The sequence below is a fragment of the Oncorhynchus nerka genome, linkage group LG18 (genome assembly GCF_034236695.1).
Source record: "Oncorhynchus nerka isolate Pitt River linkage group LG18, Oner_Uvic_2.0, whole genome shotgun sequence".
Lineage (NCBI taxonomy): Eukaryota > Metazoa > Chordata > Actinopteri > Salmoniformes > Salmonidae > Oncorhynchus > Oncorhynchus nerka.
Genome location: NC_088413.1, coordinates 76,609,237 through 76,630,046, shown reverse-complemented (window position 1 = coordinate 76,630,046; position 20,810 = coordinate 76,609,237). Strand labels below are relative to the sequence as shown.

At 42.0% G+C, this 20,810-nt stretch overlaps 1 long non-coding RNA gene across 3 annotated transcripts; it reads left to right on the top strand.

The window, feature by feature from the left end:
- LOC115133263 (uncharacterized) lies at positions 1-20,192 on the top strand. Of its 3 annotated transcripts, XR_010459807.1 has the most exons (5): positions 1-461; positions 748-890; positions 10,342-11,024; positions 13,191-13,380; positions 14,033-20,192. It is a non-coding gene; the product is annotated as an uncharacterized LOC115133263 (long non-coding RNA). The 3 variants fall into 3 exon arrangements; XR_010459805.1 differs by lacking the exon at positions 748-890 and having other exon boundaries at positions 4-461; XR_010459806.1 differs by lacking the exon at positions 1-461 and having other exon boundaries at positions 475-890.
- Positions 20,193-20,810: the final 618 nt, after the last annotated feature.

The following is a 20,810-nucleotide window of genomic DNA, read 5'->3' as shown; positions in this document are numbered from 1 at the left end:
CACGGTTATAAATTGTACGCACAAGTCTCAAAGAACTCGAAGAAACTAGATAGTATTGTGGCTGCAGCAGAAAAGTTTTTGCGACTCAAGGATTGTACATCGAAAGACTTGCAAGGGCACCGGAAGACCCGCCCATGTTCCCCTTGAGCATGCGTATGGATCAGACCAGTTTTGAACAGAAAAGCTGTTCGATTTATTGATTAAAGTTTTTTGGAAGTTCAGTTTTTTGGGGAAACCTGTTTCCGACCCGCATAGTATGTGGCGGGATGTACATTAAATTGTGTGATCGCCAATATACCAGGCATAGAAGAAGAGGTACTCTAATTTCTTTCTAAAGAAGAAGAAGCAGCTGCTACCGGAAATGAGTATTTGCTTGCGATCAGTTCAATTTGAGCATGGCAATGAGAGCATTTCCACGAGTTCGACTGATTTAAGATTCATACATGCTTAACGTTAATATGGTGAGTTATTCAACGAGCTATATACAGGTTTGTGCAAAAAACTACTAGATATGTGTTTATTCGGTATGGATATGATGCACGCTAGCGAGTAGTTAGCTAACGTTAGCATGTCTTGTGAACAAAATGGGGGACGTGCTACTTACTATACATTGTTTTATTTTTTTTGTGTAAATATGAACACGTTGTCTTAACAAAATAATGTAGCTTCAAATGACATAGGCCTATTGTTAAAATGATGCTGTAAAGGTATACACCCTAACATAATTCTCAACTCCATGATATGTAGTTCAGTAGGCGTAGCGATGAGTTCTGGCAGTGTCCTATACTTTGCCTCCGAATATAAGTCGTCACACAGAATGGAGTTTTTTTTTTTAAACGACTGGTTGCAGCACCCAAAGAAAACGACGCCTCATCGCAGGACGAACAAAGGTACATAGTATAGAGTTACCTACTCGATCCTAGTATGCAAAAAAAAAAAAAAAAAAAAAAAAAAGGCCTCCCGCTTGCTATTTGTTGTTTCCTTCGCCCAAGGCTATACATTCCTTTTTCCTTCGCCCAAGGCTATACATTCCTTTTCCTTTAAGACGTGATTTGCGTCTGGCGGGGGAACCACCACCCAGAGAACCGTAATAAGGCCTAAGTAAACCATCTAGCCATGGGTTAAGTTTTTAACTTTGACAACATCGGGCGTCTGTGTATTGGTTTGACTCCCTGAAAATAACCCTACCACAATAAAGCCGGCTTCACCCAACAACCAAAACTTTCCAGTCCACAAAGGCATATGTATAATCTCTAGCTCTACCAGACCTAAAGTGAAATGTGACCCTCACTATAAAATATTCAGAATCTAACGTCTGTCTAAACTGCACCATATTCCTGCTGTGTCGACAGTGATGGATTTCATGGCAGTCCTCTGGAACTTGGGTATATGGTGCGATTGTATTGAGGTTTATTTGATAGGGAGACGTCACTTTACATCTGGTAAGTAGAGTACCTAGAGATTATACATAAGCCTTTGTTGAAAATAAATGTTATTTTGGTGACGCCGGCTATATTGTGGTAGTTTATATTCCACCGCCAGCCACCAGAACGATGCACAACTCGAGTCCAGTTGTTTCCCAAAGATAGGTTAATTTGAAACACGAGTAAGGTATTTTTCTCCATATCAAACTCTGCAACCTTTTTTTTTTGTGAATTTGATTTATATGGCCATTTTTCAAAACATACCACACAGGTGGACACAATGAATTTAAATTTTGAAGATGACACGGTGATACACCAAATAATTAAGTTTTAAGAATTATGTATGTGATTTATTCATTATTCCCTTTTAATAGCTTCCATTTTTGTTATATATTTTTTTCTATATACTAGTCTATATTTGAGGCAATACCAACTGTTCCTTACAGGGTGTTGCTTTGTTGAAGAGATGCCACTCCCTAAACGGCCTCACCCACTGGGAAGAAAAGGGATCACTGTCATTAAAGCAGAACTGAACTCGAGAACCTACTTGTTGAAAACAGCATGTGTGACATCGATATTAGTGAGAAACATTTATTTCAGTGTCAAAATTCACTTGAAATTGCAAGTAGGTTAATTTTGGTAAAGGAATGTCAGTATCCTCCAAAAGTGATATTTGAGTAGGAGAGGTCATAAGGACTTAGTTAAGGGTTGGGTTTTGATTTAAAAAAATGCCCACTAATATGGGATACACAGCTGCGGATTGCGTGATATCCAATCCTACCACAGAACAAAGACAGTGAGCCAGACAACATGGCTCTACTCTAACTTTTTTTTCCCATTTTTTTTTTTACAAGGAGCACATGTGCACCTAAGTTGAAAAATGTAGAGCCACACAAAGACATTAAGGAGCACAATTGAAAATATTTCAGGTAATCAAGCTAGAATAATGCTAGAATCGTTACTTTTGTATATAAAAATTCCAGGTCGCACAGCAAAATATTTAGGCGTATATGCAATGAAAATGGTCACCCTGTACACCCCTGGACAACACATTGTACATATACATCTACATAATACTGCACCAAACATCTTAGCTAGATATAAAATTGTGACTAAAACATCCTTGAAAAAAACCTAAAGAAATCTCATGATTAATATAATTAATTCACCAATACATTTCTTGGTAGTCCAACAAATATTGCTGTTAGGTTGTAAATCACAGCTGGCCTGGAACATTGTTTGCTTCCTCCAGCCATTCGGGATGGACTGTTTCAGTTGGGTAAAGCATGCATTGGCAGGCAAGCTGTCCTAGCTACGTTTCATTACGGGTGGTACAGAACAACACATTTCCCCAACACATTCTTGAACAGACTGAGGTACATTTGGTGGGTGTGGTGGGATGTGGCTTGAAGACAACAGCCATGCCGACTGCGTCCCCCCCCCCCCCCGGTTTTGAATGTGCTTCCGGCGCCGACAGAGATGGCCGCCTTGCTTCGCGTTCCTAGGAAACTATGCAGTTTTTTTTTTTTTTTTACGTGTTATTTCTTACATTGGTACCCCAGGTCATCTTAGGTTTCATTACATACAGTCGAGAAAAACTACTGAACATAAGAGCAGCGTCAACTCACCATCAGTACGACCAAGAATATGACTTTCGCGAAGCGGACCCTGTGTTCTGCCTTTCACCCAGGACAACGGAATGGATCCCAGCCGGCGACTTCGAAAAAGGGGAAAACGAAGCGGTCTTCTGGTCAGACTCCGGAGACGGGCACATCGTGCACTACTCCCTAGCATTCTCCTCGCCAATGTCCAGTCTCTTGACAACAAGGTTGATGAAATCCGAGCAAGGGTAGCATTCCAGAGGGACATCAGAGACTGTAACGTTCTTTGCTTCACGGAAACATGGCTCACTGGAGAGACTATCGGAGACGGTGCAGCCAGCTGGTTTCTCCACACATCGCGCCGACAGAAACAAACATCTTTCTGGTAAGAAGAGGGGCGGGGGCGTATGCTTTATGGTTAACGTGACGTGGTGTGGCCAAAACAACATACAGGAACTCAAGTCCGTCTGTTCACCTGATTTAGAATTCCTCACAATCAAATGTAGACCACATTATCTACCAAGGGAATTCTCTTTGATTATAATCACAGCCGTATATATTCCCCCCAAGCAGACACATCGATGGCTCTGAACGAACTTTATTTGACTCTTTGCAAACTAGAATCCATATATCCGGAGGCTGCATTCATTGTAGCTGGGGATTTTAACAAGGCTAATCTGAAAACAAGACTCCCTAAATTTTTATCAGCATATCGATTGCGCAACCAGGGCTGGAAAAACCTTGGATCATTGCTATTCCAACTTCCGCGACACATATGGCCCTGCCCCGCCCTCCTTTCGGAAAAGCTGACCACGACTCCATTTTGTTGATCCCTGCCTACAGACAGAAACTAAAACAAGAAGCTCCCGCGCTGAGGTCTGTTCAACGCTGGTCCGACCAATCTGATTCCACACTTCAAGACTGCTTCCATCACGTGGACTGGGATATGTTCCGTATTGCGTCAGACGACAACATTGACGAATACGCTGATTCGGTGTGCGAGTTCATTAGAATGTGCGTTGAAGATGTCCCCATAGCAACGATTAAAACATTCCCAAACCAGAAACCGTGGATTGATGGCAGCATTCGCGTGAAACTGAAAGCGCGAACCACTGCTTTTAATCAGGGCAAGGTGACTGGAAACATGACCGAATACAAACAGTGTAACTATTACCTCCGCAAGGCAATCAAACAAGCTAAGCGTCAGTATAGAGACAAAGTAGAATCTCAATTCAACGGCTCAGACACGAGGTATGTGGCAGGGTCTACAGTCAATCACGGATTACAAAAAGAAAACCAGCACCGTCACAGACCAGGATGTCTTGCTCCCAGGCAGACTAAATAACTTTTTTGCCCGCTTTGAGGACAATACAGTGCCACTGACACTGCCCGCAACTAAAACATGCGGACTCTCCTTCACTGCAGCCGACGTGAGGAAAACATTTAGACGTGTCAACCCTCGCAAGGCTGCAGGCCCAGACGGCATCCCAAGCCGCGCCCTCAGAGCATGCGCAGACCAGCTGGCTGGTGTGTTTACGGACATATTCAATCAATCCCTATCCCAGTCTGGCATTTAACACCATAGTGCCCTCCAAGCTCGTCATCAAGCTGGAGACCCTGGGTATCGACCCCGCCCTGTGCAACTGGGTACTGGACTTCCTGACGGGCCGCCCCCAGGTGGTGAGGGTAGGCAACAACATCTCCACCCCGCTGATCCTCAACACTGGGGCCCCACAAGGGTGCGTTCTGAGCCCTCTCCTGTACTCCCTGTTCACCCACGACTGCGTGGCCACGCACGCCTCCAACTCAATCATCAAGTTTGCGGACGACACAACAGTGGTAGGCTTGATTACCAACAACGACGAGACGGCCTACAGGGAGGAGGTGAGGGCCCTCGGAGTGTGGTGTCAGGAAAATAACCTCACACACAACGTCAACAAAACTAAGGAGATGATTGTGGACTTCAGGAAACAGCAGAGGGAACACCCCCCTATCCACATCGATGGAACAGTAGTGGAGAGGGTAGTAAGTTTTAAGTTCCTCGGCGTACACATCACAGACAAACTGAATTGGTCCACCCACACAGACAGCATCGTGAAGAAGGCGCAGCAGCGCCTCTTCAACCTCAGGAGGCTGAAGAAATTCGGCTTGTCACCAAAAGCACCAGGCTGTATCACATCTGGCTGGGATTGGGAGTCCCATAGGGTGGTGCACAATTGTCCCAGCGTCATCTGGGTTTGGGCCAGGGGGAGGCCATCATTGTAAATACAAATTTGTTAAATAAAGGTTACAACCACACTGACCAAACGTTATTTTGTTGACATTGACGTATGTCCCCATTACCAGTAGAACATAATCAAAATCAATTTCTTTCACTTATTTGCTGTGCTGTTTTTTGTTGTTCAGTCGTTTCATTCTCATCCAGGATTTCATCATGTCAAGCAGTGAACTTTCAGCTCTCTGTCCGTGGCCTCTCTTCATCGGTGCGCACTGTCACTGTGTCCATTTCCATCTTGTCCAGCTGTGTAGGTAACATTTCACGTAAACCCGGTTTCTTGTCTGCATCGAAGTAGAGGTACTTGCATGGTGGCGACACAGTAAAGGGAGAATGTCACCGAATCGCTTGTTCACTGTCTGCGTCGGTGGTTTTGTTGAGCAGGCGTTTCAATGCCATGACGGAGAGTATCACGTCTGCTGCAGACACAGTTGATGAGCCTATTTCTCAAGTCAGTTGTTTGAATGGCGTTCGGAATGTGTTCATGTTTCAAACATGTTCTCAAATGCCATTGAAATGGCATCAGCGGTATGACAACCAGCATATTCATGAGCAATACGACTATCCTAAGTACAAAATCCTCGATGACCCACTGTGCTATCAGACTCAGAATGCTCGTGGGGCTGATATTGCTTGTCCAAATGTCAGTCGTGAGGCTAATAGCAGTGACGCTATTACCGTGTAACTTCGGTAGGGCAACATCTGAAAAGTAGTGCACTTGGTATTAGGGTTGCACATTTTGTGGAAAATTTCTGTGGGAATATATGGGATTTAAAGCAAATTTTTAATATTAATACCATTTAAATGTAATGTATTTAGCTTTGGATATATTTCCCATATCATATGGAGACAAACATAAATCTTTTACCTTGTCATAAGTAGACATAATTGACAAATTATTAAATAGAAATAAACTATTTAGTTACGCATTGAACTTTAATTAAACGAATCGACTGTTCACATGATTTCACTGAACAGCAAAAGAAAGGGAATATTGAATGATCCCCAATGATCTATCGCATCTCCCAAAAACATTTTCAACGTACATCTGTAAAATGATGATCAAGAAACTAAAGCTTTGGTTGTCTTCCTCTCAGGTTTCCATGTATTCTCCCTAGACCTCCTCAATGTCCACCTCTTGAACATCAGACTCTGAGGCCTCATCTTCACTGTCACTTACCAACCTTGTTGAAGATGTCTCTTTGTCAGGCTCAAAAAGCCTCAAATTTGCCCGAATGGCCACCGATTTTTCAACCCTTGTATTGGTCGGCCTGTTGCATGCTTTGGTGTGTGTGTGTGTTCCCAATCAAGGACCAGTTGCGCTCTGAGGCGGCTGATGTTGGTGGGATTTGGAGGATGATGAAGGCAACAGGGGAAAGAGCCTCAGATCCACAAAGTCCCTTCCACCAGGTGGCTGATGAGATATGTTGGCACGACTGCCATATTGCATCTCCATCCCAAAGCCTTTGCTTGGAAGTGTACTTCGCCAGACTGCCAAGAACCTTGCCCTCATCCAGGCCAAGGTGGTGAGACATGGTAGTGATGACGCCATAGGCCTTGTTGATCTCTGCACCAGACAGGATGCTCTTGCCAGCATACTTGGGGTCCAACATGTACGCTGCAGCGTGTATGGGCTTCAGGCAGAAGTCTTCATGCTTTTTGATGTATTGATGTATATATATGGCCATTTCTTGGAGAGACTCCTTCCCCTCCAGGAGACTGTCAAACATGATATCAACACCACCCCAATGGGTGTTGCTGGGCAGCTTCAATGTGAATGTGGTGCTCTTATTCTTCTCACTTTGCTTGGTGAGGTAGATTGCTGCGATAACTTGATGACCCTTCACATACCTAACCATTTCCTTGCCTCTCTTGTAGAGGGTATCCATTGTTTTCAGTGCCATGATGTCCTTGAGGAGCAGATTCAATCCATGAGCAGCACAGCCAATGGGTGTGATGTGAGGGTAGGACTCCTCCACTTTAGACCAAGCAGCCTTCATGTTCGCAGCATTGTCTATCACCAGTGCGAATACCTTCTGTGGTCCAAGGTCATTGACTGCCTTCAGCTTATCTGTAATGTAGAGACCTGTGTCTGTTGTCCCTTGTCTGTGCTCTTGTAGAATCCTGGTTGAGTGGTGGAGATGATGTAGTTAATTATTCCTTGCCCACAAACATTTGACCACCCATCAGAGATGATTGCAATACAGTCTGCCTTCTCTATGATTTGCTTGACCTTCACTTGAACTCTGCATCCAGCAAATGAGTAGATAAAGCATGTCTGGTTGGCGGGGTGTATGCTGGGCGAAGAACATTCAGAAATCTCTTCCAATACACATTGCCTGTGAGCATCAGAGGTGAACCAGTTGCATACACAGCTCGAGCAAGACATTCATCAGCATTTCTGACTACTTTCCTCCATTGAGTCAAAAAACCTTCTGATTCCAGGAGGACCATGAGCTTGTTGCTATCGATAAGGTGTCTGATTAATCATTTTCACCTCGAATAGAAGTAGAGGGACAGAGGTTGCTTGTCGTGAGCGGAACTTTATGCACTTTGCCAGATTCTGCATATTTGTTGCATTCTTCACGCATGATTTGGCACAGTATTTGCAAATGTAAACCGCTTTTCCTTCTACATTAGCTGCAGTGAAATGTCTCCACACATCAGATAGTGCCCGTGGCATTTTTCTTTAAAGATGAGAAAAAAATGTATAGAATTCCATGTACAGAAATAGTTAAGCAGTTAGATTAAACAACTCCTTTTGTAAGATAAATGTTTTAAAATGAAACATGTATGGAAACAGGTGAATTAACACTCAGTTAGCAGGTTCAAGCAAGCTAAAAGCCACATGGTAGCAAAAACTAACTTGCTGAAATTGTTAACAAGTTAGAAATGATTTAAACACACTGCTGTAGGCTACTATTTACTAGTTAACAAAACATAGTCCATATAAAATATTTTTAATCCCACCCAATATTGTAATTAAAACTTACCACAAAGCATGTAGTGTGGGCTCTATAGCATCTCATTAGTGTGAAAGATCTTGAATCAGCTGTACATGTGATGGAAGAATGCAGAGGGTTGCAATTCCATTGAATTGGGGATAGTTTAACCAAAATATGCCACAAGACCTAGAATTGCCTTGTGTATCCCACAAAAAAGGTTCACCATTATAAGCAAACTTTTTTATGAATTTAACTTTTCTTGCGCAACTTCTCTCGACAACGTCAGGTGAAATTGCAGAGCTCAAAATACAGATAGTCATAATAAAACATAATAAAAATACAAGTGTTATACATCGGCTTAAAGATTAACTTCTTGTTAATCCAGACGCTTTGTCAGATTTCAAAAAGGCTTTACGGCGAAAACATACCATGCGATTATCTGAGGACAGCGCCCCGCTTACAAAAGCATACAAACATTTTCCAACCAAGTAGAGGAGTCACGGAAGTCAGAAATGGGGATAAAATGAATCACCTACCTTTGAAGATCATCTGGTTGCAGTCACAAGAGTCCCAGCTACACAATAAATGTTTGTTTTGTTCGATAAAGTCCCTCTTTTATATCCCAAAAACTCAGTTTTGTTGGTGCGTTTTGTTCAGTTATCCACTGGCTCAAAGGCGGTCAAAACATCCTAATAGTACCGGTAAAGTTCGTTTGACATGTTTATAATTAATCCTCAGGTTGTCAATTGTCGAATCTTATCATATTTCAACCGGACAATAGCGTGTCCAATAGAATGGAAAAAGAATGAAGGGCATGCACACAGTCACGTGTGCAAATCAGCACTGCATGATTCTACAGTCCCTTGACAGAAAACAAGCCTGAAACAATGTCTAAAGACTGACATCTAGTGGAAGCCATAGGAACTGCAATATGGGTCCTAACCCATTAGATACTCAATAGGTATTCAATTGAAATCCACACACATAAAAAAATCCCACTTCCTGGATGGATTTTCCTCAGGTTTTTGCCTGCCATATCAGTTCTGTTATACTTACAGACATTATTTTAACAGTTTTGGAAACTTTAGTGTTTTCTATCCAAATCTACCAATTATATGCATATCCTAGCTTCTGGGCCTGAGTACCAAACAGGCAGTTTACTTTGGGCATGCTTGTCATCCAGATGTCAAAATACTGCCCCACAAGCTCAAAGAAGTTAAGCCAAATTCCCTTAACTACCCATGGAAAATTTTCTGATATTTTTTTTGTGTGTACCGATGCTCGACCAGTCGGTGAAAGCCAACATCACCCACGACAGAGAACGGTTGATTGTCAAGGGCAATGAGTTCTATCTCTGCGTTTTAATGGATTTCGCCTTTGAGTTGTCTCGCTGAAAATGTTCTTTCTCTTTCAAATGACTGCTCGATCCACACAGCAGACATTGTGGGCTAGGTTAGGAATGCTGTGTTGCACGTGTAGCGCAACATTTTACATGGCGTCATGTACCTACGTGATATAGGTTTGCACGTCAGCTTTGACATCGGTTTTGCACATGTTAAACTAGACATCGGGCCGATACCAATGTTGGCAGATGATATTGTCCGATTTCTGATATGTTCGCCGATATATCGTGCATCCTTACTATCAACCTAGATGGCTTATCAACCTAGATTATGGTGAAAATGAAATGGCTTTATGAAGTGATTTCTATCTCTGGCGGGTTGATTTGCATTTGAAAGCCCCGCCAGTATAAGCAAGTCTGCTGTCGCACCGCCAGAATCACTTTGGAGGGGCGCCTGCCTGCTGAGATGTCTGGGTATGGTGAAAATGAGATGCATTTCATTTCCCCATTGTAAAGTCTGACTGGTGGCCCGCATTAGATGGAATGCACATTAGAATGTACCCTTTCAACCCAAAATTGAATACGTCGAGGGATAGCAGAATTAAGAATAAAATATAATTGTAGGAGACTTACCTCGTGCGATCATGTTGCTAATCAGTATAATAGTGAATGTTTGAGTGTACTGACTACCTTTTTTATAAACTCAGTTGGCTTACATTGAGTTTTCTTTGTGTGTGTGTGTTCTAATTTTAAGGACAGTGGGACATACTCACCCTGCTCTTCTCCTTTGATGCTGGAAACAGCACTTTGACTGATCTTCATGTGAGCACAGGAGCAGAAGAAAAGCTAGAGAAGACAAGTTTTTATATCTGTGGCGAGTTGATTTGCATCTAAAAGCTTTGGCGGGCCGCCTGCCTGCTGAGTGCTAATTGGGGATTGTGAGAAATTTTGAAGAGTCATCATTTACCAAACTGACTATTGCCTTGTTTACCACGTGAGAAAATGAGTCCAGAGAGGGAAACATTGTTGGATGACATAGCACTGAGTTTATGGACTTTAACCGAGGATAATTTACGTTATCTATGCGAGCGGTGTGGAATATGTGGCCGAGATGGGTCTGAAGTCAAAGGAGAGAGTAGACGTTCACTGCGTCATAAAATACTGGAGGAATATTGTGAGGGTGCTGATTTAACAGAATCCGAGGAACAAGGAATGTCTCGGTTACTACAACTGAAAGAAGACATCACCGGAATAGAGGAAGAGGCTAGCGTTGTCCCCACGATTCCCAGCCAATCAGCGACAGCGGGCAGCTCACAAGCATGCTGCCGTGGAGAACAGAATGAAGAGGGAGGGGGTTGGTTTCCCAGCAGGAAGCTGGAGGCAGAGCCAGTTCCACACTGGCTCATTATACCACAGCAGGGAGTGCGAGTGAGGGGGGTGAGTATTCCGTTTATGAAGACTTGAACATGCATGAACGGCTAGATCTGAATCAGGAAGGTTAACTGGGCCTCTGCAGCGTAGGTCCTAGCACATCAGGACTGTTAAAGGGAACTGGAACATAGAGCCAGTGTCTCTGTTTTACCATATAAGTGAATTTGTTCACTCACAATTTCACACACTAACAAACAGGGTGAGGAAAATAGTGACAACCGACTCCTACCTTGCTGCTAACCTGCTTAACAACCGACTGCTACCTTGCTGCTTAACAACCGTCTGTTACCTTGCTGCTAACCTGCTTAACAACCGACTGCTACCTTGCTGCTAACCTGCTTAACAACCGACTCCTACTGCTTAACCTCTTGCTTCTACTTGGGACGCTTGCGATATCTAGGCTTTATATGGACCGATTTAATCAAATAAAGACCCAAATAGTGTTTATGGGACATCTAGGAGTGCCAACAAAGAAGATGGTGAAAGGTAATGAATGTTTTCTATTTTATTGTGCGGTTTGTGTAACGCCGAAATGCTAATTATTTTGTTTACGTCCCCTGCGGGTCTTTTGGGGTGTTACATGCTATCAGATAATAGCTTCTCATGCTTTTGCCGAAAAGCATTTTAAAAATCTGACTTGTTGCCTGGATTCACAACGAGTGTAGCTTTAATTCGATACCCTGCATGTGTATTTTAATGAACTTTTGAGTTTTAACTAATACTATTAGCATTTAGCGTAGCGCATTTGCATTTCCAGAGCTCTAGTTGGGACGCAAGCGTCCCGAGTAGAAGCAAGAGGTTAACAACCGACTGCTACCTCGCTGCTTAACAACCGACTGCTAACTCGCTGCTTAACAACCGACTGCTAACTCGCTGCTTAACAACCGACTGCTAACTCGCTGCTTAACAACCGACTGCTAACTCGCTGCTTAACAACCGACTGCTAACTCGCTGCTTAACAACCGACTGCTAACTCGCTGCTTAACAACCGACTGCTAACTCGCTGCTTAACAACCGACTGCTAACTCGCTGCTTAACAACCGACTGCTAACTCGCTGCTTAACAACCGACTGCTAACTCGCTGCTTAACAACCGACTGCTAACTCGCTGCTTAACCTCTCTAGGGTATGTGGGACGTCCCACCTGGCCAACATCCAGTGAGATACTCATTATAAATATTCAGAAAAGATACAACTGTTTTACAGAGGTTTAAAGATGAACTTCTTGTGAATCCAACCACGGTATGCGAAAGCTTACCATACAATTATTTGAGAACATAGCCCAGCAGACGTCATTGCAAACAGTAACCAGCCAAGTAGAAGAGTTACACAAGCCAGAAATAGAAAGTTAATCACTTTGATGATCTTCATATGTTTGCACTCAGAAGACATTAATTTATTCAATAAATGTTCCTTTTGTTCGATAAAGTCTCTTTATATCCGAAAACCTCTGTTTTGTTTGCGTTTTCTTCAGTAATCCACAGGCTCAAACAGTCACAACACAGACAAAAAAAATCAAAATTGTATCCGTAAAGTTCATAGAAACATGTCAAACGATGTTTATATTCAATCCTCAGGTTGTTTTTTTTGCCTAAATAATCTATAATATTTCAACCGGACAATAACGTTGTCAATATAAAAGGTAAACAAAGGCGCACTCTCGGTCGCGTGCATGAACAAGCTCTGTGACACGGCAGGGTCCACTCATTCAGACTGCTCTTACTCCCTCATTTTTCAGAATACAAGCCTGAAACAATTTCTAAAGACTGACATCTAGTGGAAGGCATAGGAACTGCAATTTCAGTCCTAAGTCAATGGATACTGTAATGGCATTGAATAGAACTACAACAGAAATCCAGAATGGATTTTTCTCAGGTTTTCGCCTGCCAAATCAGTTCTGTTATACTCAGACATTTTAACAGTAATGGTAACTTTAGTGGTTTCTATCCAAATCTACTAATTATATGCATATCCTTTCTTCTGGGCCTGAGTAGAAGGCAGTTGAATTTAGACGTGCTTTTCATCCAAATGCTGCCCCCTACCCTAGAGAAGTTAACAACCGACTGCTACCTTGCTGCTAACCTGCTTAAAATTGAGTTCCCCTTCGGTTGTGTGTGGTGGTTGTTTTTTTTAGAACAGTGAAGATTAACCCAACTCGCCTCTTTCTTTCAAGTCTGAGACCAAATGTACAGAGTCACTGGGTCCTGGTTGTGACGGTGGGCAGCAGGCCCCAGAGATGGCGTCTTGGCAGACTCTAAAGAGGTTAACGGTGCTGCTGGAGGACTGCAGGTTTATGCCGGGCCAGAGAGTCAACATCAAAGTAGAAGAGGAGGAGGAGATGATTTCTGTCTTTGCTGATGATGGTATGAACAGAACAGGGTGCATTGAATGTGTTTAGGGCATGTTTTCAGTTTTTTAAATATTTTTTTTTTAATAAATTATGTATTTGACCCTGAATCCTTGGGTGTCTTGTCCAATCGCTGGAAGGCAACTACAGAGGAGTTGGGAAAACACATGCTCTACAACATATCCTATACTAAAGTTATTGATTCCTAGATATAGGAGAACAGTCTGTGGGGTCCCCAAAATACTTAATACAAGTAGTATTTATGCTGTTTTATTCTGTTTAATGACTCTTTTATTTTTATGTTTTACATCTACTGCTAAAATGCCAACTGTGTTCAACAATTGATATGGTATAACTTTTTAACACTTATTTGTCCTTTATTTAACTAGGCAAGTCGGTTAAGAACAAATTCTTATTTTCAATGACTGCCTAGGAACAGTGAGTTTAACTGCCTTGTTCAGGGGCAGAACGACATATTTTTACCTTGTCAGCTCGGGGATTCGATCCTGCAACCGTTCGGCTACTAGTCCAACGCTCTAAACACTAGGCTACCTGCCACCCCCAAAATATTTTAATATCTACTGCTAAAATGCCAACTGTGTTCAATTGATATGGTGTAACTTGTTTCAGCAGCTGACATGTTTTTTTCTCTGTTGTCATTCGTACAGGAAAGAGCTCAAGACTCCAAAAAGAGTCCTCAAAACCCCCCAAAAAGAGATCTCAACGTGAGAAGAGCTCCACAAAACAATCGCGTCTTAAACGGCACCTGCACTCTGGAGAGACGCCTCCCCACTGTTCGGGTAGCGAAGGAAGTGTCTCTACTGGGACATTGTCGAAGACAAAACCCAAGACAGTCCATCCTAAAGAGAAGTGTCAGAACTGCTCTGACTGCGGGAGAAGTTTCTCTTCGACGGGATGTATCAGGAAACGCATGCCGTCGTTCCATTCAGGAGAGAAACCCTTCCACTGCCTAGAGTGTAGTAAGAAGTACACTAGATCAGATCAGTTGAAAGATCATATGGTTATATGCTCTGGTGTGAGACCTAACCAATGCCCTGACTGTGAAAAACAATGTCAGGAAGTATCACGTGCTGTAGTAAAAAGTTTGGATCCTGATCACGTGTTAGTACATTCTGGAGAGAAATTGTATCAATACCCTAACCGTGAGAAGACTTGCACAGCATCAGACCATACTCAACAGCTGTACACACACACTGGAGAGACGCCTTACCGTTGTTCAGATTGTAATTCATATTTCGTTAATGCGTTACAATTTAAGAGACATAAGCAAGAGCACACTGGAGAGAAGCCTCACCTCTGCTCCAAATGTGATCTTTGTTTCTTTATAGAAGAGGATTTAAAAGCACATGAGACGATTCACACAGAGAAGCTTCACCCCTGTTCTGACTGTGGGCAAACATTTTCTACAGCGCGGTATTTAACTAAACACAAGCGGACACATTTAGGGATTAAGCCTTTCCGTTGCACGCAATGTGACAAAGGGTACACCAATTCAGATCAACTAAAAGTTCATACGATGACGCACACTGGGGAGCGACCGTACCAATGTGGTCAATGTAAGAAGAGTTTTAAAACCAAGCCCCATCTTAAATACCACCTGTTAATTCATGAGGTAGGGATGTTCCACCACTGCCCCGACTGTGATCAAAGGTTCTCCGCTGAGGAAACTTTAAAGGAACACATGCAGTTACACATGGGAGAGAAACCTTTCCACTGTCTGCAATGTGAGAAGAGGTACAGTACTTCAGATGGATTGACAGAACATATGATGACTCATACTGATTCTGATGGATCACCAAGTACCAGAAATGTAGGAGAACAATGTCAGGAAATACATGCCGTTGAAAAAAGTTTAAATATTAATCAACGCCTGCAGGAACATTCTGTAGAGAACCCTCACCCTCATATGTGTCCTCACTGTGAGAAGGGTTTCTCAAAACAATCGTATCTTAAAGAACACTTGCTTTTACATGCTTGCGAGATAACTTCTCGTACCCTGGTAAGTTATCCGACTTCCAGAAGATTAAAAGATCATCAGGCAAAATCGCATATAGAAAGGCCTTGTATTTGTTCTGACTGTGGAAAGAGCTTTGCTCAACTACGCAGTCTTACTAGGCACCAGAAAATACACACGGGGGAAAAGCCTCACCAGTGCCTCATCTGTGAGAAGAGTTTCTACAGGAAATCTAATCTTCAACAACACTTGGCAGTACATGCGGGCAAGAAACCGTACCAGTGCTCTCATTGTGAGAAGAGTTTCTCAAGACAATTACAACTTAAGATACATATGTACTCGCACACTGGAGAGCAAACTTACCATTGTGCCGATTGTAATTCATATTTCCTTTATGCGTTACAATTCAAGAGACACATGCAAGAGCACACTGGAGAGAAGCCTCACCTCTGCTCTGACTGTGGTCTAACCTTCCTTATCGAAGAGGACTTAAAAGCACATGAAAGGATTCACAGAGGAGAGAAGCCTCATCACTGCTCTGACTGTGGGCGAAATTTCTCCTCCGCGGGATGCTTAAATCAACACAAGCTCTTACATCTGGGACACAAATCTTTCCAATGTGAGCAATGTGACAAGAAGTTCTCAAGATCATTTCAGTTGAAAGTTCATATGTCGAGACATACCGGAGAGAAACCATATCAATGTTCTGAATGTGATAAAAGTTATTGTCTTTCCAACCTCTTACAAAAACATCGGAGTATAACGCACAGGGGAGAAAAACCTTACCTTTGCTCTGACTGTGGAAAGTGTTTTGGTTACCGACACCAACTCATAGTCCACCAGCGAATGCACACTGGGGAAAAGCCCTTTGTCTGCTCTGAGTGTGGGAAACAGTATTCCAATACATGTGGCTTGAAGATACATCAGCGAACACATACTGGAGAGAAACCGTACCAATGTCCCGACTGTGATCAATGTTTCATCCGGGTAGATTCCCTTAAACACCATCAATCATCAACGCATACAGGGAAGTGGCCTTTCAACTGCATTATTTGCGGGAAAGGTTTTTCGTCGAGCTGTGAGCTAAAAGGCCACATGCGCAGTCATAGTGGCGATAAGCCTTATCAATGCCCCGTCTGTGAGAAGCGTTTCACGCTCGCGGGAACCTGTCGAAAGCACCAGAAAACTCACACCGTGAGAGAGAAACCTCACGCCTGTTCTGAATGCGAAAAGAGTTTTGTAAATGTACAAAGACTAAAGGTACACAGGAGAGTACATACTGGTGAGAAGCCATACCAATGCTCTGACTGTGGGAAGAACTTCACTCAATTGACAAGCTTAAATAGGCACAAGGTCAAACAACACAAAGGGATATAGAAAAAAAGCAGACTGCCTCCTGAGTGGCGCAGTGGTCTAAGGTACTGCATCGCAGTGCTACTGTGCTACTAGATATTCTGGGTTTCGAGTCCAGGCTCTGTCGCGACCGGGAGACCCCTTGGCCAAGCGTCGTCCGGGTTAGGGGGGGTTTAGCCGGCAGGGATATCCTTGTACCATCGTGCCCTAGCGACTGCTGTGGCGGGCCGGGCGTAGTGCATGCTGACACGGTTGCCTGGTGTACGGTGTTTCCTCCGATGGTGCGACTGACTTCTGGGTAGAGAAGCAGTGCGGCTCTCGACCTTCACCTCTCCTGAGTCTGTACGGGAGTTGCAGCGATGAGACAAGACTAACTACCAATTGGGGACAAAAAGGGGTAACAAAAAATGGAGGGAGACTGAACATGGCCAAGGAAAGAATCACTGTACTGCTACCATCCAGTTCCTTCAAAGTCCCGCTCCTTGACTTTTTCCACATTTTGTGTTACAGCCTGATTTTTTTTAATTGATTAAATTGAGACTTTTTGACACTGGCTCCATGTCAGTGGAATTATGCTTTGGTAAACATTTTACAGTCATTAAACTTGAAAAGCTGAAATGTCTTGAGTCAATCATATTCAACCCCCTTTTTGTTATGGCAAGTCTAAATAAGTTCAGGATGAAAAATGTGCTAAAGTTTGCATGGACTCACATTGTGTGCAATAATAATAGTGTTTAACCTGTTTTTGGAATGACTGCCTCGTCTCTCTCTTCCCCCCCACATACAATTATCTCTAAGGTCCCTTTGTCGAGCAGTGAATTTCAAACACCAATTCAACTACGAAGACCAGGGAGGTTGATCTATTGATGGATGGGAAAAAAAGCAGACATTTTGAGTATTCCTTTGAGCATGGTGAAGTATCAGTACACCCAGTCACTATGAAGTGGTAGGTGTCCTTCCTAGATCAGTTGCCGGAGAGGAAGAGAACCGCTCTGGGATTTCACCATGAGGTCAACGGTGACTTTAAAACAGTTACACAGTTTAGTGGCTGTAATAGCAGAACTGAAGATGGATCAACATTGTAGTTACTCCACAATACTAACCTAAATGACAGTAAAAGGAAGGAATCCTGTACAGAATAAAAAATATTCCGAAACATGCATCCTGTTTGCAACAATGCACTCTAGAAATACTTTCAAAAATGTGGCAAAGCAACTAACATTTTCAGTCACGTTTTTCAATACGACACATTACTGAGGACCACTCTCCAAGCATAGTGGTGGCTGTATCATGTTATGGGTATGCTTGTAATTGTTAAGGACGGGAGTTTTTCAGGATAAAAAAATAGATATACGGAATGGAGCTAAGCAAAACCCTTTATGACAACCTGGTTCAGTCTGCTTTCCAACAGACACTGGCAGATTAATTCACCTTTTAGCAGGACAATAACCTAAAACACAAGGTCAAATATACACTGGAGTTGCTTACCAAGAAGGCGTGAAAATTCCTGAGTGGCCGCGTTTGTTTTGACTTCAATCTGACAAGATCTGAAAAATCGTCATGCAATGCTCAACAACCAATTTGACAAGAGCTTGAAGAGTGTTGAGGCAAATGTTGAACAATCCAGGGGTGGACTTACACAGAAGGAGTCCGTTGTAATTGCTGCCAAAGGTACTAATACAAAGTATTGACTCGGGTGTGAAATATTTTACGTAATTTGATATTTTTGTATATCATTTTTCAGTAAAGTTGCTTGCATTTCCAAAGCCATGTTTTCACCTTTCACATTTATGGGGCATTGTGGGGAAAATATATTAAATCCATTTAAAAAATGCTTTAACAAAATGTGGAATAAGTCATAGGGTAAGAATACTTTCTGAAGGTACTCGATATGGACTTCTACTTTGCTACCATGTTGTTTTCAATGCTATTGCTCCCATGGTTGACGAGGCTGTATCTGAACTACAGGAACATTTTATTGACCTGAAATTAGCATTGAATGTAGGTCAAACAAAGTATACTGTATGTTCTTCTATAGAGTGCATGCAAATAATTGATTTAAATCATATGTACTTTGGATGGTGCCCATATTGATTGTGTCTCTGCTTACAAATATTGGGGCATCTGGATAAGTGAAAATCTGTCTTTCAATATAAAGCATATTGAAAGTTTAGCTGAGAATATATTTTTGATAAGTAGGTCGTGCCTTTCACTAAATAGTTAGACATCATTCAGTTGACGTTCCTACCGGTCCTAGACTATGGCAACATCCTCCTATATGAACACAGCTGCCACTTCATTAAAGCCCTTAAACTGCATCTATGTTAGCACATTGCTTTATTACGGGCGACCGGTTTAATACTCATCACTGCGTTCTCTACCAGAAAGTTGGTTGGTCCTCTTTGATGTCACGTAGGTTGATACATTGCTATGTTTTAATTTTGTAAAGTCCCATTTTTTTTTTTTTTACAAAAAAGTCCCACTGTGCCAAACACAATTACTAACCTTAAGACCTACAGAGTTACTAAACCCAGTCTCCGGGATGGTTAACTCTGGGCATTCCTTTAGTCTATACAGCTTTCTACCAAATTTTATTTCTTTTGCACGGTATTTGTGGATCAATCTTCAAGATGTTAGAAAATGTGATGTTTTGAAGCCTCTGGAAATGCATAAAGCTGTTTGTTGAGGACCTTTTTATTACTGATGAATGTGTGTTTTCTGTTATGACCATGTTTTTCTTTCTGTTCGCATTGTTTTGTATTTTCTGTAGTTCTGGGCTCATCTGTAAAAGACACCTTGGTCTCAGTATGACTTACTTGATTTAAAAAAAATGTGTAGTTAATTAAGGTGAGTTATTCATCACAGTGGAGACGCTGTAGTCTGCATAAAAAAAGGAGACTATGTAATGATTTAAACTACACGATGTAACAACGATTAGCTCCACAACGTAATGATAAGTTACAGGACTCATTTCACCTACAAGCTCGACTGTATTCAGTCTATTCAGAACGCAGTCTTTAACTTTTTAAAATTTATTTTCAACTGTTAACAACGATGATTTGACTAAGCTAAGGCTAAATTATTTCCCACCTGTCCTACTGCCACACTAAAGAATGCCAATAAAAGGTAGAGCTTAAATCTAACAAGGTTGTTTTTAGTAGAATTATTTGCCTCATTGTTCTATTTTCATATATATATTTTTTTTATAGATTAGATTTTATAGATTTATTTTATAATTTTGAAGGACTGAAATCTGTTTTGACCCATTTGGAACCTGATTTAATTATACATGTTCTGTAGCCTGCTGTCATGCCACTCGCTGTCATATGCCAAACATGCTAGCAGAAATAGACTGGCACCCAGGCTTCATGTTCTGCACTTCTTTTTTTTAAATGTGTATTTTATGCCGGCCCTATATGAACATTTTTAAAAGAATTCAGCTACAGATGTGGAATCACTGCATTTTAAAATAAAAAAAGACACTACCGTTCAAAAGTTGAGTCATAAATGTCCTTGTTTTTGAAAGAAAGAGAATTGTTCAGTTAATAACATAAAATTGATCAGAAATGGTGTAGACATTGTTGTAAATGACTATTGTAGCTGGAAAGGGTTGATTTTAACATTTATTTTATGGAATATCTACATAGGTGTACAGAGGCCCATTATCAGCAACCATCCTCCCTGTGTTCCAATGGCACGTTGTGTTAGCTAATCCAAGTTTATCATTTTAAAGTGGCTAATTGAGCATTAGAAAACCATTTTGCAATTATGTTAGCACAGCTGAAAACTGTTATAAAACTGGCCTTCTTTTAGACTAGTTGAGTATCTTGAGCATTAGCATTTGTGGGTTCGATTTACAGGCGCAAAATGACCAGAAACAAAGAACTTTCTTCATCAGTCTATTCTTGTTCTGAGAAATGAAGGCCATTCGATGCGAGAAATTGCCAAGAAACTGAAGATCTTGTACAACGCTGTGTACTACTCCCTTCACAGAACAGCTCAAACGGTCTCTAACCAGAATAGAAAGAGTGGGAGGCCCCTGTGCACAACTGAGCAAGAGGACAAGTACATTAGTGTCTAGTTTGAGAAACAGACACTTCACAATTTCTCAACTGGCA